General features: G+C 38.9%; 1 protein-coding gene and 1 non-coding gene across 2 annotated transcripts in view; one reads left to right on the forward strand and one right to left on the reverse strand.

Moving 5' to 3' along the window:
* ARHGAP26 (Rho GTPase activating protein 26) overlaps positions 1 to 19,068 on the reverse strand; it is a 517,227-nt gene that overhangs the window by 300,393 nt on the left and 197,766 nt on the right. The window lies entirely within an intron of this gene.
* On the forward strand, positions 10,916 to 11,022 carry LOC126029114 (U6 spliceosomal RNA). The gene has a single exon (XR_007502767.1). It is a non-coding gene; the product is annotated as a U6 spliceosomal RNA (small nuclear RNA).

The following is a 19,068-nucleotide window of genomic DNA, read 5'->3' on the forward strand; positions in this document are numbered from 1 at the left end:
TGTGGCTGGAAATAGAGTATAGGATTTAACATATGTATGTAGCCAACCGGGTTTGACCTTAGCACCCACATGTTTTCCTGAGCACACACTCCCAGAATGACCACCAAGCACAAGAAACCAAGCATCACTTGGTATGGCTTCCAAATGAAAACAAATTAAAAAATCATTTAAATGTAACACTAATTCTTCAGTGCAGTCATTTTCAACCACCAATCTGAGAAGTGGTGCCAGTTCCTGACATAAAAAGATTAAGAATCATTTATTTAGTAATAACAAAGGCAATAACACTATGCTAGGTGAGACTGGGAGATGCCATCACACAATCACAAGTTAAATAAATTGCTGGTAACCACATACAACATCTGAGCAACATGTAAGTTTAATCGCATTCTTAAAGTTCACATTTACTTGATTTTTCTATACAATCGAATTGAGTTTGTCTTACTGTCAGTTTTTACATGCACGTAATCAATTTATATCATTTTCTTCTCTTGAATTTCATCCCAACAAAAGCTTTATAGCACTAAAAGAATATTAAGATTTTTTTAAACAACACCCTAATTTCATGTCATCTCCAGGTTCCTGTGTGTAAGTCTATGTATATGGATCACACAGTTCCGATCATAGTACATATACACTCTAATAATAGTACTTTTTCATTTACTAAGTAAGCATTTGTGGATTTACTATTTTACAATTTAATCATTGTAACTTTACAAGATTATTCATACCAGAGTTATGCTTACATCATGTTACTTAGATTAGTATACTTATCGACCTACTGGCAAAACATTTCTACTTTAAAAAATTCATGATAATCAATAAAAAATTTTCCTGTACAGATTCTTTTCTTTTTCAACTATGGACTAGGAAGTATTTTTTCCAGCAATGGAATTATCAAAGTCAATTTTTAAATGTAAGACTTCACATAGGTGCAATATTTTCTCAAAAGGATTTAACAATTAAATGTGCCTATACGTTATTATCTACCCTAAAGGAAGGAAGCCAGATATTCATACATTTATAGTTTTTTCTTTTTGTTTTTTCTTTTGGCTTTTGAGCTGCACCTAGCTATTCTCAGGATTTACTCTTGACTCTGTGCTCAAAGATCATTTATCATCATGCTGGGAGATCATATATGGTGCTGGAGATAGAATCAAGGTCAGTAGTGTGCAAGGCAAATGCCCACCTAAGTGTAATGTTTCTACGGCTCAAAGATAATTTATTTCTTAATTATATTTCACATGTCAAAAGGAAGCATTTAGGTAAATCAACATCAGGTATTTGGAAGTACTATAAAATACTGAAAAAAAAGATACAATTTTTGAACCCCACAGGGAATAAATAGGGAGGTATACAGGCATAAGTCAGTCATGGAATTCTGAGTGAGCAAAATCATCTATGTTCAGATGCTCTGTGCAGATATGTACACATTTATCAAGTATGCCACAGAGCAGTATTTTCCTACCAGGGACATATGACTTTCCTATGGGCCCCCAAAGTATTTTATAGGTGTCAGGTAAAATCCATGAAATTGAGGGACATGACCAGAAACCAGTGAGCAAACCATTGGGATGGGATGAAGGAGAGGGAAGACCTGAGGAAGGAAACCAGTCAAAGGGGCCATGATTGGAGAATCACTACTACATATGCATTCAGAACATTGTCCCATTTGTGATGTCAGCACTGAGTCCTCAAGACAACAAAATAAAGTTGGAACCAATATCTGATTCTTTTCTGCACCATATCAGTCACATATACTGCAAAATAAATTCCTAAATGCAGCAGATAAACCAAGCAAAATGTGAGAGAATTAACTCAGGAGTAAAACAAAAATTCTACATTAAAACCTACAACCAAGATTAAACTAGAAATTCTTGGATTTGTTACTGTTGTTTGATTATTTTGTGGGCCACACCCAGTGGCGTTCAAAGATTACTCCTGGCTCTGTGCTCAGAAATTGCTTGGGGGACTATAGGATTCTGGGGATTGAACCCAGGTCAGCCTCATGCAAGGCTATCACTTCAGCCCTAAACTAGAAACTCTTACACTTGCTTTAAGTCACCATATTCCATCTATTTACTTTGGATGGCCTTGAAAAGCTTGCCTCTACTTCAGCATACATAAGACCAAAAAAAATAAATTTACCAAAATTCTTTGCAGAAGTTTACACATTTTTATACACACACACACACACACACACACACACACACACACACACACACACACACACACACACACACACCTTAAGGGGCCTGTATTATGGTGTGAGGCATGACTTCAGTCTCATATTTGGAAAACAATGTTACAATATGAGAAAGACACTGCCTTCCTATTCTTTAAGTTTTGTGACAGCATGAAAAAGGGATTTCCACTTAGATTCTATATGCTAACATTTGCAGGCATTTTTCTTAAGTGAAGAGATGGTTTTAAATGATAGAGTCCATATGTATCTGACATGTGCCAGGCCCTGGATCAGACATAACCCTGCATGGGTTAATAATAAAATATAAATATAATAATAAAAAATAAATAAAATGAATGGAGGGAGTAGATATAGATAGTACAGCAAATCAGATGGTTGTCTTGCACACAGCTCAGCTGGCCCAAGTTCTATCTCCTATACTGTTTGTGGTTGCCAGAGCACTATCAGAAGTGATCCTTGAACATGGACCAAAATAAAAAAATAAGAGAAAAGCCAAAAGTAAGTTCAAAGGCTTTAGCAAGCCAAAGTCTTTAGCTAGCATTACCAGAGTCTTGTTTTTATTTTATGTTTATGGCTTTCTTACCTAATAAATGATATTGCTTTAGGAATAATATATTTATATTATAAATGAAATTTACTAAGAAAGTAAAACATATCAAAAACAAGTTTTAAATTTGATAAACTTTGGGGAATCTGTCTGAAATCCAGAAGGTTCTTCTTTCTTTGGATTGCCTCAATACCAATGCTATACTGCCTTAATATAAAGGGCTATGTTTTAATATCATATATCTAAATTCAACTACCAAGCACCATTTGTAGGAGTAGAATATAGCAGTTCAGATTTCTGCCAATTAACACAAAATGAAAGCTAGATACATTTGAGATAAGTTCTATCTTGATTTTCATTGCTTTTTATGTCCCTTTGAAAAACCATTATAATTTAACTTTGCTTCATCTTGACTTCTGATTACTTTATAATCATTAACAACCTGGAACACTTGAGCTTTTAGTTTTCCACTCTGTTAAGTATTTGATGATCTATAAAGAATATTGCAGATATTCTAACAAAGTAAGGTGAAAACTTTATAATGTATAAATCTGTGGGCTGTTTTGCCCACAATTTATCATTTTTGCAAGTAAGACAGTGAAATGTCAAGTGCTAAGCACTATAATTAAGCAAGAGTCACATCCAGGCTCAATTCTACCATCAGTTCATCTGACTTTCTTGCTGGAGAATAGAAATGCTTTGTACATACATAGCTTTACCAGCCAGAATTTTTTTAATGTTTATTTAATTAAATAAGCATGATTTACAAAGTCACTTAATAGTTGAGTTTTTGGCAAACACTATTTCAACACTATTCCCACTACCAGTGTCAACTTCCTTCCACAAGTGTTCCCATGTTTTCCCTACCCCAAGCCTTCCACTGCCACTTTGATAGGCACATTTCAAAGTTGTATTGTAGTTTAGATCTCATGTGTTCAATGTTATTGAGTATATTTTATTTTATTTTTTAATCTACTTTTGGTTTAGGGTTACATCTGGTAGCACTTGGGTTACTCCTGGCCCTGCACTCAGAAATTACTCCTGGCAGGCACAGGTGACTATATGAGATGCCAGGGATCAAAGCTGGATCAACGCATGCAAGGCAAATGCCCTACCTGCTGTGCTATTGCTCCAGTCCAAGTCTGTACTTTAGATATATGGCTATACCATTCTCCTACATCACACAAATATGTTTTAAAGAAAGAAAACCAAGAGTCAGAACAATAGTACAGTGGGTAGGACATTTGCCTTATATATGGCCAACCCATATTCAAGCCCAGTAATCCATATGGTCCCCCCATGCCCACCTAGAGTAATCACTGAGTTCAGAACCAAGAGTAAGAACTAAGCAGAGAAGGAGGGAGGGAGGAAAGGAGGGAGGGAAATCAGCACCATTTGGCATTATTAGTCAAGGAAGGAAAACTCACGGATCTTCTCGCTAGTGGCCCATAACCTGAAAGCTTAAGACTATAAAGATATCTAATATTAGTTGACACTGGAGAGGGGATTGTTGTTGGAGCACTATATGCCTAAAAGCCAATCACAAATATCTTTGGCATTTTGTAATTCACATTTTTTCAATATATATATTAAAAGATGTCTAATATCAACCATCAGATGCAAGGATCTGAAAATGCACTATAAAATGCCTTGGCTTTTCTATCCCCACACAACTTATTTTACATTATTCACTAAACAAAAACATCTCCACCCATGCATACTGAATTCCTGTTTACTTAAGAAAACTCCAGGGCAGGAGAGATAGCACAGCGGTAGGGTGTTTGCCTTGCAAGCAGCTGACCCCAGACCAGCGGTGGTTGAAATCCCGGTATCCCCAGTGCCTGCCAGGAATGATTTCTGAGTACAGAGTCAGAAGTAAGCCCTGAGTGCTTCCGGGTGTGAGGGGGAGAGAGGGAGGGAGGGAGGGAGGGAGGGAGGGAGGGAGGGAGGGAGGGAGGGAGGGAGGGAGGGAGGGAAGGAGGACCCTTTAATACAACATTTGTCAGGTGAATTCCCAGAGAAGTACACAAATGAAAGAAGCTTCTGTTACATTAAAAACCTCGTACCTTAAGATGCACCAAGGTACATGGCATAATTTGTAAGTAATAAGCATAAAGTTTTATTTCTTATTTTTTTAATTTTATTTTATTTTGGTTTTTGGGTCACACCCAGCAGCACTCGGGGGTTACTCCTGGATTCACACTCAGAAATCGCTCCTGGCAGGCTTGGAGGACCATATGGGATGCCGGGATTCAAACAAATGACCTTCTGCATGAAAGGCAAATGCCTTACCTCCATACTATCTCTCCGGCCCCCAAGTTTTATTTTTTAAATAAATTCCTTGGGACTGGAGAGATAGAACAGTGGTAAGGTGTTTGCTTTGCATGCAACTGATCCTGGACAGACCGAGGTTTGATTACTGGCATCCCATATAGTCCCTGAGCCTGCCAGGAGCAATTTCTGAGCACAGAGCCTGGAGTAACCCCTGAGCACCACCTGGTGTGGCCCAAAAGAAAGAATAAAAATTAATATATAAATCCCTTGACTTTGTCACCACTTGTCTCTCCTGCTTTGCTTGAACCTTTAAAGTTCCTCATTAATTTTTTTTTGTTTTGTTTTTGTTTGTTTTGTTTTTGGGTCACACCCATGACACTCAGGGGTTACTCCTGGCTATGTGCTCAGAAATCGCTCCTGACTTTGAGGGACCATATGGGATGCAAGGAGATGGAACCACGGTCCGTCCTAGGCTAGCACTTACAAGGCAGACTCCTTACAGCTTGCGTCACCACTCCGGCCCCAAGTTCCTCATTAATTCTATCTTAGTACCAAACACACAGGTATCTTAAAGGGAAATGATATTTTCAACAAAGCCAGAAGTACTAAGGGTCAGGAACATTGGCCAGAGGTCAATAGATGGATAATTTCCATGAGAAGAGGAATCGTTTTTGTTTAATAGACATTGAAAATAAAAATGAAAACAACAAACCTGATAAGAGGTTATGGTGGAGGGAAGGGTGAGGGAAGGACAAATGAACAGAAATATTTCCAAAAGGATGTTATTGCATTATTTTGGCTTTTTGGGCAATGCAGGAGAAGCACAGGAGCAACTCCAAGTTTGGTGGTGATGGAGACTGTTCCCAGCTACACTTTTGAGGAGGGGAGTGTGAGGAGCACAAAATCAAAGGGTTCCTGCTTGCAAAGTAGAAGCAGACAATCTAGCCTTTGAGCCATTTCCTCTGTCTCTCATTTAACCTTTTTTAAGGAAAATCAGGAACACTGATTAATACAGACCAGTTTTTTGAGGAGAATAATAAGAAAATATCAAGTGTCCTAGTGCAAGATGTCCTAGTGCAGTGGTCGGCAACCTGCGGCTTGCAAACCACGTGTGGCTCTTTACACTTTGAATTTGGCTCTTCTGTGTGCCGGGCAGTCGCTCCAGGAGTCAGGACTCTGCTCCTAGCCTCTGTCAGTGCGCACCCTGTGTGGCTCTCAAAATAAATTTCAATCGTGGTTTTGGCAAGATTTGGCTCAGTTGAAAAAAAAGGTTGCCGACCACTGTCCTAGTGTAAAAGAAAGTGCTAAGCATGAAGAACCTCTAGCTGAGCTATGACTCATTTTTTTAGTGGTCTGTCATAATTCTTCTTACCAAGGTAATCTTTTAACTTTAGGAATTCAAATAATAAAAACACAGACCAACAAAGCGCTCTATCCCCATAAGTTCTATTTAACACGTGTGCTCGCACGCACGCACACACACGCACACACACACACAACACACACACACCCCAACATGTGAGTTTAAGCATTCTCAACTAAGTCTTTGTTGTCTCCAAAAGTCCTAAGTAAAAGAAGTCCTCCAAAGAGGACTAAAGAATTTGCTAACAGAATTCTATTCATTGCCATAACCAAGATTCTGGCGATCTAAGCAAGCAAAGCCAAGTAATAAACTAGCCTGGCAAGTATCCTCTGAGTGTGATACTTGTTGCAAAGGAACAGCATGAAATATAACCTGCCCAAAGACACGGGTTTTGCCAATGGGCTACCAATTGGAATAGGTCATCAACCCCTTCCATTTCCCAGATGCTACACTACTGTAAACATTATTGACAGAAGTATGAGAATCTAGCAAGTTCTCAAGAAGAAGGAGGCAGAGAATTCAAGGAAAACTGGGTTATCTGGACAAGGAAGTGTTTTTAAGAGAGAAAGAAAAGGCTGGAGAGAAAACTGAACCAACAGAATGACCCTAGAGAGGTGAAGTTGATTGTCAAGGAAAACTCATCAACTCATTACAAAACATATTTAGAACACATAGGAGAGGTAATCTTGGAAATTTCAATTTCAAGAACAAAGGGGCTCTACTATACTCAAGTCTGGTCTGATCATGGAACACAAAAAGAAGGCAAAGCTTGATTAGAGCTCTAACCTGGTAAATGCTGCAATAAGTGCTTCAAAAGATTCCATCTATGGGACCTAGTGTTGTTATACTTCAAGGAATAATGGGCTACTAGGTCTTGATTACTTTTTGGTGGTCTTCAACTATATCTCCCAATATCTAGATATCCCAATATCATCACAGATACCAAAATTAAGCCATATATAATGCTTGCAAATCCTTATTCCTTTGATTAGATAGCATATTTGCTTGCCTTATATCATCTATAAAAATTGGGGAGGGGGACATGTCCTTTGACCCCACAAAGGAGATAAGACAAGTGACCTGATACTATCAGATATCCAGACCCGAAGAAAGCAATTCTAGTATTGGTATACCTCGCCCCAAGTGGACCGTGCCATCCAAGTCTCTATGAAAGAAGCCATCTCCCATCTCTTAAACCAAATAGACAGTCCTGTGGACCCATCCCAGCTCAGCAGTCGATAGTCCAATATCATAAGAGATGACAGTCACTGCCTCTTTCAGGACAAAAGGAACAGAAAAGTAATTTCTGTCTCATGTCAATTGTTCTCCATGTTCCACTTCACAAAAATTAAAAAATAGGAGTTCAGATTTGTCCATATGAAACAGATGACCTTAGTTTTGACTAAGTCCCAAAATATGGTACAAGCAAGGCAGGTTCTAATGTCAGAGCTTAAAGATTCAGCTAATTTGAGAGGAAGAAGGCGGTGAAACAAGCAGGTGCTTGAAATTGGCTCTTGAAAGCTCCGAAGACTCTGAAACTACAAAACGTCACATCTGTATATATTTAGTACATGGTCTTTCTTAGATGGAAATTTTATAAACAAACTAAAAGAGTGTTCTATTTAAAAACTAATCCCTTGCAGTGCATAGGATTTTATATCTATACCACAAGAGTAAGAAAGGAGAAACTACTTCTGGCGGTGGGGCAGGTGCATAAGTAGGGTGCTTGTTAACTCTCAACACCTATATGGTGTTTTGAGTGGAAACTCAGTACTTTTTCACTAAACTAAATCCAGAGGCTCACCATTTTAAAGAAACTGGCAGAATCTGTGTGTCAGACAGCAGCAGTAGTGGAATGTCAGAGAAATGCTAGGTGGTGTGTGTAGTAGTCACCTAGGTGAGTGAAGCAATTGTTCAAGCTGACTGCACTAGCAAAATCAAGGTGTTAAAAGTGATAGGCCACTATGCCCAGGCCACCTGGCTGCAATCACCTTGATAAAAGTAACGAAGTGGGTACAAAAATACCCACTGCTAATAGACTACAGTCTAACAAAGACCCCCCTTAGAACATACATGTACTTCTGCCCTTGAATAATTAAGAGTGGTTCATAAGACAAAAGTGGAATTCATTGCTCATTTCTATAACATTTCTTTGTATTTTATTCTTTCCTTTTGGTTTTGGGCATACACCTGTGTTATCCCCCTGGCTCAGTGCTTGGGAGCCTCTCCTGACAGTCAAGAAATCAATCTAGCCCAATGAATTATCCCTCTGGCACTAAAAAAAAATTTTTTAAGAATGCCACACAGCCCTGTAACCTCTCCATTAAAGCACAGGTAAGGCTGTCTTATGTCTACAGGGAACACTGAAGGAAAATATGAAAGGCAATTCTAGGAAAATACCATGGGAAGGAGGGAAAGAAGAAAGGAAGGTAAGAAAGGAGGGAGGAAAGGAAAGGGAAGGAGGAAGTAAGTAAGGAAGGAAGGAAGGAAGGAAGGAAGGAAGGAAGGAAGGAAGGAAGGAAGGAAGGAAGGAAGGAAGGAAGGAAGGAAGGAAGGAAGGAAGGAAGGAAAAGGAGGGAGGGAGGGAGGGAGAAAAGGGAGGAAGGGAGGGATGGGAGGAAGGGAGGGAGGGAAAGGAGGTAGGGGAGGAAGGGAGGAAAAAAAGGACGGGAGGGAGGAAAGGAAGGAAGGGAGGGAGGGGAGGAAGGAAGGAAGGGAGAGTGAGGGAAGGAAGGAAGAAGGAAGGAAGGAAGGAAGGAAGGAATGAAGGAAGGGAAGGAAGGGAGGGGAGGGGAGGAGGGAGGGAGGAAGGGAGGGAGGGAAGAGGGAAGGAAGGGAGGAGGGAGGGAAGGAGGGAGGGAGGGGAGGAATAAAGGAGAAGGGAAGGGAAGGGAAAAAGGAACGGAAGAGAAGGGAAAAGGGGAGGGGAGGGGAGGGAAGGGAAGGGAAGGGAAGGGAAGGGAAGGGAAGGGAAGGGAAGGGAAGGGAAAGGGAAGGGAAGGGAAGGGAAGGGAAGGGAGGAAGGGAAGGGAGGGAAGGGAAGGGAAGGGAAGGGAAGGGAAGAGAAGGGAAGGGAAGGGAAGGGAAAAAGAAAAGGAAAAGGGAAGGAAAGGAAAGAAAAAGGAAAAGGGAAGGGAAGGAAAAGGAAAAGGGAAGGGAAGGGAAGGGAAGGGAAGGGAATGGAAGGGAAGGGAAGGGAAGGGAAGGGAAGGGAAGGGAAGGGAAGGGAAGGGAAGGGAAGGGAAGGGAAGGGAAGGGAAGGGAAGAAAAAGGAAAAGGGAAGGGAAGGCAAGGGAAAGTGCCTAACTAAAGGCTTCTTACTGTCAAATACTGGCAAAAAGACAATGTATGTCACCTCTTACAAAATTTTTAAGGCAATTTATCTGCTCTGGTGAACAATGTCCTGGCCTTTAAGGCTATGAGTATTTTACTTGGGAATACAATCTTGGCAATTTAATTAATTAAAAAAAAAACAACATCCTGGTTATCAGGCAGGCCCTGAATCTAATGGCAAGGATCTAGATAAGAGAAAAACAAAAGATAAATTACATAATTCAGGCATAGAGCAGGGATCCCTAGAGGTTTAAGAGTTATGTATGAAAATAGGAGAAATTTCCTTCCTGGAAGCATGTAGAAGGGATAAATGGCATGATTATGACTTCTGGTCACTAGAATTGTGTGAATAAATTTCTCTTATTCTAAATCACCCAGAATGTGGTCATTTATTTCAGCAAACGTGGGTAAGAAATAAATATATCTGCCCTACGCCTTCAATTCAGGTATTCCTCTTGAGGTGCTTCATCTACAACCCATCAGATACAGTAAAACCTTCTAAGTGAGCAGCCAGATAAGTGTCACACTCTTTGAGACAGATCCTTCCACTACTCCACATGGTATGACCTTCACTAATTATCTAAAGAGAAAAATCTGGAGTTACACCTCAACACTGGACAAACACTCTGGCATGGGGCCAGAGCGGCTGCACAGCAGTAAGGCCTTTGCCTTGCACACAGCTGACCTAGGATGGACCTGGGTTTGATCCCCTGGCATCCCATAGTGTCCCCCAAGCCAGGAGCAATTTCTGAGCGCATAGCCAGGAGCAACCCCTGAACATCACTGGGTGTGGCCCAAAATGAGGAGAGGAGAGGAGAGGAGAGGGGAGGGGAGGGGAGGGGAGGGGGGGGAGGGGAGGGGAGAGGGGAGGGGGGAGGGGAGAGGGGGGGGGAGGGGAGGGGAGGGAGGGGAGGGGAGGGGAGGGGAGGGGAGGGGAGGGGAGGAGGAGGGGAGGAGAGGAGAGGAGAGGAGGGGAGGGGAGGGAGGGAGGGGAGGGAGGGGAGGGGAGGGGAGGGGAGGGAGGAGGGGAGGGGAGGGGAGGGGAGGGAGAGGAGAGGAGAGGAGAGGAGAGGAGAGGAGAGGAGAGGAGAGGAGAGGAGAGGAGAGGAGAGGAGAGGAGAGGAGAGGAGAGGAGAGGAGAGGAGAGGAGAGGAGAGGAGAGGAGTCTAGAAACTATAAGAAGGACATCAGAGTGCTTGCTTCAGCAGCACATATACTAAAATTGGAACGATACAGATAAGATTAGCATGGCCCCTGTGGAAGGATGACACGCAAATTCGTGAAGCATTCCCTATTTAAAAAAAAAAGGACACCAGAGAAGTAGCTTAGTGCTCATGCATGATGGAATTTTACTATCATTCCATATCAATACCATATTCCTGAATGAGACCTGTGATACTCCCCATGTGATTTTTGTTTATTGTTCTGCTTTATGTAACTTAGTGAGTCACCTCTGTGGTCTAAATTTGAGAATGATCACTCTTAATTGCAATAGGTTTATTATAATTCAACTCAGAACAGACCTAAGATCAGGATAAGGTTGAAGACTTTCCTAATCATGAAGGAGAATTTCTTGATCATTAAGTCCAACTGGATGGCAATGCCAGCAACACAACAAACATTCTGATAATAATAATGACCCCAACAAGAAATAGCATGCAATGGAAAAAAAATTGCATGACCGTACTTGTCTCTTGTGTAAAATAGAATTAGAAAGGAATAAAGTTGTTCTGGAGAAAAGGAAATGCAAAATTAATTCTACTTCTCTTTCCTAAAAGCAAAAAGTAAAATAAAATAAAGCTATTCCACAAAATGAAATAAATAACTCCAGCAAATAGTGTGTGTGTTCATTGTCCATCACACAAAGAAAAACATGAGCACTACTCAAAGTGGGCTAATTATCATGGGTGTCAGCCTAACATGGAAGCCCAATTGTGAAGCCAAAAATAACCCCTAAATGCAAGTATCTTCCTCTCTACCATTGCCTCGAGTTCATTGCCTAGCAATACCAATTCTTATTTGTCTCCTCATCGTTTTAACTCTTCAGATCTTTGCCTTGGTACAACTTATCCAGGTGAATTACATTTTCATTAGGCAAACTCAAACTGCAGGTAGAAGACAAACACTTAATAAAACATTTGAAAGTCAACTTCAACATGAGTAAATCCAGGTAAAATAACATGACACTACTATCCTAATGTCTTCAAATATTTCAATTGTTTGTTTATTTGTTTTGGTGAACCACACCCTGCAGTGCTCAGGGGTTACTTCTGGCTCTGCATTCAGGAATCATTCCTGCTGATGCTCAAGGGACCATAAGGGATGCCAGGGGTCGAACCCAGGTCAGCCATGTGCAAAGCAATAGCTCTAACCACTGTGCTATCACTCCAGCCACAAACACTATTGTTCAGGTTTCATGAACAGCATGTGCCTGACCTAGTTCAATTCTTAGCACCACATGGTCCCCAGAGAACCTTCATGTACACCCCTCAAAAACAGCAGCAATGCTAGGTGTAGCCCTGAAGGCCTTCAGCATTGCCAGTATAGCCTGGATATCCCTAGCATCATATCCTCAGACCCTTGAGTTGAACCACTGGTTCAGTTGGTGGACCACTAGGGGAGGGGTTTCCTTAGACCTCATAGACTCTGCTTAAGAGTACTAACCCCTAAAACACACACACACACACACACACACACACACACACACACACACACACGGCAGTGGGCCATAGTAGCATAATAATGTTATGGGCTTTTCTCTTCAGTACTCCAATATACAAATATGTCAAGGCCATTTCTTAGGGTTCATAGACAATAGCACGAGGACTCTCCCTACATCCATCTATGGATTCCACGGTGAGAAGCCTGGTGATTCACCAAATCAACAGAAGTTGAATCAAGTTTCATCTACTCACTACTGTTCCTTACTTATCCTCTCAAAAGTGCCCTTTTTATCTAATTCCTCTGATTATACCAATTTTCTTTTTTATTGTGATAAGCACAAAGGAAAATTCAATGTAGTGGTGAGAGTTTAGTCTACTGAATACTCTTAAACCCTTCAAAAACACTTATTGATACATCTACCCTCAAGTAACAGTCCACATTTTATTTAGGTAAATATTATATGCTGAGATAACATTGGCCTAACAAGAGATAATAATGACATAATACTAATAATGTTTAGATTTTAGCAGCTAAAAAGATAATCATAGCCGAAATAAAAACTTTCTAGAACTGGTCAGATTGATACAGCTCTGTTCATGAGCATGTTTATAGATAGAACATATTAGTCACTTGGCCTGAGTTCTCTGCAATAAAAACCAGATAGTAGTACACCATAAGCAACACCATAATCCTGTCTGCCAACATACTTCAACTCTCTGGAAAAATAAACTATAGAATCTCTGCAGGACATTCTATGTTTGCTTAATGTACTGTTACCATATTAATATAAAGCTAAGAAAACTGCCTTGACAATTTCAGAATCAAGAATTCCTCCGACTTTTAGTCTCATAATGGTTATTTGGTTTTGTTTTATTTTATTTTATTTTATTAGAATCACACTCCATGCTTTGCATGTTCTTCCAAGATCTACAAAAGAAAATATATCATATTTAAGTTTTTCTGAATAATAGTAGTTTCAGCTGGTATAACCCTGCAGGCAATCGATGTAGAGTCAGAATAGATTAATCAACACTCTAGACAATGATATAATAAATAGGCAACATATATAAAATCCGTAAGTCTCTGTAATTCACTGTCATATGCTACATAACTAGTCTACATATATTGGCTATATACTATCATTCAAATCTTGTGAATATTATTACTCTCCCCATTTTATAGTGGCCCCTTTTTTATAGCTGGGAAAATTGAGACTTAACAGAAGTTAGCTACATAGCCCAGAACCAAATCAAAATTCACACTTAAGTTTGTTCATCCCATGCATTTAAACCTTTTACCACTTCTACTGGAACGAACTAAGACAACAGAAATACACACACACACACACACACAACACACACACACACTTTTCTGTGGTTATATCTTAACATCTTAAATAAAAGCACAATGCATAATAATTTTCTTCACTGATTTTTTTAGAGTGACTACAAATCAGCAGAACCCAAGATCTTCAACAAATGAATAACTGTACAGTACATAACAGAACTCCATTCCACTCAGTATCTCCAGTTAGTTCTATGTATAATTTTGTGCTTATGTTTTCCAGTACTCTACTAAGCACACAGTTAGATAATAAGAAGCAGAAAAGTAGTGACTGAGAAATAGTGCAGGGGTTAAGATTCTTGCTTTGCACTCAAATGAACTTTCCCTGTCCAATTTCTGGCATCACATATTATCCCCCAAACCATGGCCATGAATGATTCTTGAGCAGACAGCCAGGAGTAAGCCTTGAGTCCACTTCTTTCCCAGGGTAAGTTCCAGAAGCAAAACAAAGAAGGAAAGACAGAGATTATACAGAATTAAAAACAGATTAAAGACAGAAAATTATAAAATAAAGAATTTTAGCTCAATTTCTGTTTTCCTCATGCCAATTTCTCTCTTTTCTTTTAAAAAAAAAAAAAAGACTGGATGAAACTAAACTTTCCTGGGCTTGGGTCAAGACCACACAACATGCAGGAACAATAGCAACTGTCTAACTCTTCCTTGTCAGCCTTTGGCCATAACCACTAGACCGCATGCCTAGGCTATTTTGAGATGACCAAAAGGGAAGACTTAAAAAGAATATTAGAAATGTCTTTGCTTTAGGATACGTTTTCTTCACAAAGAAGGATATTTGGAAATATACCTTAAAAGGATGTGGTCACATTGGTATAAGGAGGCCTCCTGACTTGACCATGCTGGGCCCAATTCAGCAAACCTCAATTTTACAAAACTGCTTATCATGTTCCACATTTCACTGCAATGCATACAAATTAATTCACATATTCCTAATACTCAGAATGCCTTCCTATCCGTGCATCAACACATTTTTAAAGTGCAGTCCTTTATTTGAGTCCTATTAAATATTACTAATTTCTGGAGGTTAGGATTTAAGAGAAAACTGCAAATAAAAAGACTGAGTCAGTTAACTCATTCCTTAAATGAACCAAGTCACTCTAAAAAGATCTTCCTTTTATTGACTGCCTTTCCCACAGAGGAAAAAAAAAACTTGAAGCTAATCCAACCATAATCTCCACTCCCATGAATCACTGCCCTAACATCTGAGAGAGAGAGCCAACAGTAATTGGTGCTGCTGTTAAAGGTCAGAGGTCACATTATGGAATGGATATTAAGATAATATTACAGTCTCAAATGCCCTTAAACCAACAACTTATAATAAAGATTATAAACATAGCACATCGCAGGCAAATGAAAATCTGATGCGGGGCTGGAGAGATAGCATGGAGGTAAGGCATTTGCCTTGCATGCAGAAGGACGATGGTTCAAATCCCAGCATCCCATATGGTCCCCTGAGTCTGCCAGAAGTGATTTCTGAGCATAGAGCCAGGAGTAACCCCTGAGCGCTGCCAAGTGTGACCCAAAAACCAAAAATCTGATGCGATTAGATGGAGCAGAAAACAATTTTCAGAAGAAGTATTATGTATTTTTACTAAAATCCACAAACATGAGATTTGTATTAGAAAACATTTGGAAGAAGACAGAAATATCTGATAGTGGGAAGGTATGAATGACCACCTGGATAGAAGGAGGAGAGTGACAAGACTTCAATGGTTAAGTTCCATTAAAAAGTCAAGCCTTGGAACTATGGCAAGTTAAATTAAAGAGATGTGACAAAGGAATGCGATGTATTCTGAACTTAAAAGACAACATATTCTTAGAGAAATATTGCATCAATGCTAATTTCTTCGTTTGAAAATTATACTGTGACTATAAACAGTATAAATAGTTGGAGTAATAGGATGAAGGACATTCTAGATGTTTTTTAATTAGTCTAAAATAGATTCAAAATAGAAAATTAAAAAGAAGTTTAATATATTAACACATAACACAGCTATGCCCTCTGGTAAATCATTGGCTTGCAAAAATGTGAGATTCCAGATGGAGGAGACAAAAAAGGGCACTATTAAATTGGCCTTTATTCTGACTAAAATGAACAACTAACTAGTGGCAGAAACCTTTGGTTTCTTATTCCTGGCCTTGACAATAGTTAAACCAAGACCACAAAAATAAAGAAAAGAATTGCTAAGAAGTAGAAAACTGTGTATAGAGTTAAGAAGATGGGAAGAGGCAGAACAATTAACACCTTCTTGAATGAGAAGAGTAGGCATCCTCTCCATGACAGACCTGGAGAAAGGGAAACAGGCAGCCACAACTTAGCCCAGGAAGAGAAATATCCATCTCAGAGGGTTTGGGTTGAATACCCCTGAAACTATTAGAAAATGATGATTTTGTGCTTTTAAGTTAAAAAAGACATAGAGAGCATCCGGTTTGTCTCACTATATGCAGACTGCTGTTAGCACAGAATTTTAAAGAGACCTTTAGAGCTCCAATAAGGATAATTCAATTCAGCTCTGGGAAAGGTGAGGTGTGTCCTTTGCACCACCAAAGCAGCAAGCAGGGCTTCTACAGAAGAGGATATTCCAAAGAAGATAAAGTGAAAAGTCATACAGGAGGAATACTAGAAAAAATGTTAGGTTTATACCTTGAACTCTTTCTAGAAAGCAGAACTGAGAAAAATGAAGGGCATAAACCAAAAGCCAAAAATTGAAAAGGAATGAAAATAATATTATATATAGTATAATCATATGTCAGACACTGACTGTGACTTTAAGTTCATTACTATATAAAAAGATGCAGATACAAACAGTATACCTGGGGAAAAGGAGAAAAGTTTTTGATCTCATTAGTAATTGGAGAAATAAAAATAAAAGAAAAATCTAATTTTTCACCATCTTCTATATATAATATAACATGCATAAACACACCCAAAGACTCATGGTAAGAGCCAGAACAAGCACAAATAGGGTGTTTGCCTTGCATGCAACCGACCCAGATTTGATCCCCAGCATCCCATATGATTTTATGAGCCTGCCAAGAGTAGTTTCTGAGTGCAGAGCCAGGCAGGAGTAACTACTGAGCACTGCTGAGTGTGCCCAAAACAAAAACAAAAACAAGGACTCATGATGTGCACTCCTAGTAAAGAGGAGGAAAAAATAGGCACCCTTGTTAGTCAATGGAAGAAGTATGGTTTTGAACATTTTTGTGCAAAGTAGTAATCAGTATCTATTAAAATATGAAATGAGCATACCAATCAACCAATTATTACATCTGGTACTTATCCCATGAAAATGTTCAAATAGGTTAACAGTAACGTACATATGAAAACAATCATTACATACAGTCAGGTATGATAAAATAAAAAGCTGAAAACAAATGTCAACGACAAAGTAATCTTCATAAAAGTATTGTAGCTCTAGTAAAGAACCTTTTGGCTCTTCCTAACTAGGCTAGAAATAAAAGCTTCCTTGTGAAAATGACGAACACAACTGCAACTAACACCACTAACAGAGATGTCTCAAAAGATAATGGCCTCTTTTACTCTCTTATAATGACTTTTATTACAATAACAAATCAAAACATGCTGATTGTGATTATACTTATCCAAAAAATGCAAAAATGAAAGCTCATAGTTACAGCCAATCCTATCCTCCAAAGGCTAGGCTAAAGTAAATCAGAGATTAAAAAAAGAATGAGAGAAAATTAAAGGAGACAAATCAAATGAAGAAAATTCAAGCAAGAAAGGCTCATGCCTGTTAAAGTAGTAAATTGTGTGAAGGTGAAGTCAACAACCATCAGGAAATGCTAATAATCAAATGGATATATCTGCTGTTTCGTCCAGAAATAGGAACAAAGAATGGGAATATTAAACAAAATTTGTGACTACTTGGAAAGATAGATGGGAATGCTTGAGGAAACCTGTCATTGCAAGTAAAAAAAAAAAAAAAAAAAAAACCTATAAGTTAGCAGATTTGCCCTTATACTGTATTTAAGGCTCAAATATTTTAATACTTAGATAACTATCAATTCTTTTCTTTCATGAGATATAGTACCACTTCAATTACTTATAAAAAGAAATATTAGTTTATTCTTAATACTTAGTTTTAATATTAATCATTCAATTGGTATAAATTTTATGCTAGTAAAAAAAACAAAAATTGATGATATAGTTCCATTGGTGTACATCCATAAATATTGGATAATTTGTCAGAAAAGAGTGTATATGTCCTGAATAAATGCCACCATTAAGTTTTTAAATCACAATATAAGCCAGAATATTTTGGCTACAAAGATTCCTATTTCTTGAGTTTCATCAACTATTCAGCATAAAAGAATTTTTGGGGAGCCAAAGTAATTGTACAGGGGGTAGGGCACTTGCACAGCATGTGGCCACCTACAGATTTGATCCATAAAGCCCCACATGGTACCCTGAGCCTACTTGGTATCCTGAGCACAGAGTCAGGAGTAATCATAGCTGTGTGTGATCCCTAAACAAAAATTTCCTTTTCCGCCTCCTCCTCCTCCTCCTCTGCCTCAGCAACACCACCACTACCTCTACCACCAGGCAGATCAGGTGAATCCGATAAATATTCCCTGATTTTCATGAGAATTTTTTCTTTGGAAGGAAAGTGAATATTATTTATATTTATTTTTAAGACTGGAGCACATTAATGTGACACAATAACTATATTCTTCTAGATTCACCTATTTTTAAACACTTAGATGGCTTACATAAAGCTTGAAACCTAAGTCTTAATCCAGTTAAGGAAGATAAAACAAAGAACAGGAAGTTATAACTCAATTTCCCAGCAGCTTGGGGTTGGGTGAGAGAAAAAGAACAAAATAAAACCTTCACTTTGGAATTCTTCACACTATGTATATCACAAAATGGATAGAAGTGAGTTTTCCTTCTAAATAATCATTCCACTCATATAAGACAGAGATGTGCATTACTGCACACAAGATCTTAAGTCACTTAACTCCATACCTTATTAGCTATCACTACTCCTTTACCTATTTTCTGAAGAAAATTAAAAATAGTAAAATGGTGAACTGAGCTCATCACAGCCAGGCCTGGGCTGCATTCTAGCAATGGGAGCTACTCCTTCATGGTCCTGTGCACACTACTAAATGAAATTATTTTTTCCATACTAGCGAAAGCATTTCCTGCTCTGCACTCTGATGAGGCTGTGTGAGGTGACTATAAATACACTGCTCAAAAAAAAGCCAAGTTATTTAGAAACTGAACTAGTAAGAGAATCTGATATCAATTTCTTAAAAAAAAAAAAAAGGGGGGGGGGCAAAAAAAAAGAAAAAGAAATT

This window comes from Suncus etruscus, chromosome 14 (genome assembly GCF_024139225.1).
Source record: "Suncus etruscus isolate mSunEtr1 chromosome 14, mSunEtr1.pri.cur, whole genome shotgun sequence".
Taxonomy (NCBI): Eukaryota; Metazoa; Chordata; class Mammalia; order Eulipotyphla; family Soricidae; genus Suncus; species Suncus etruscus.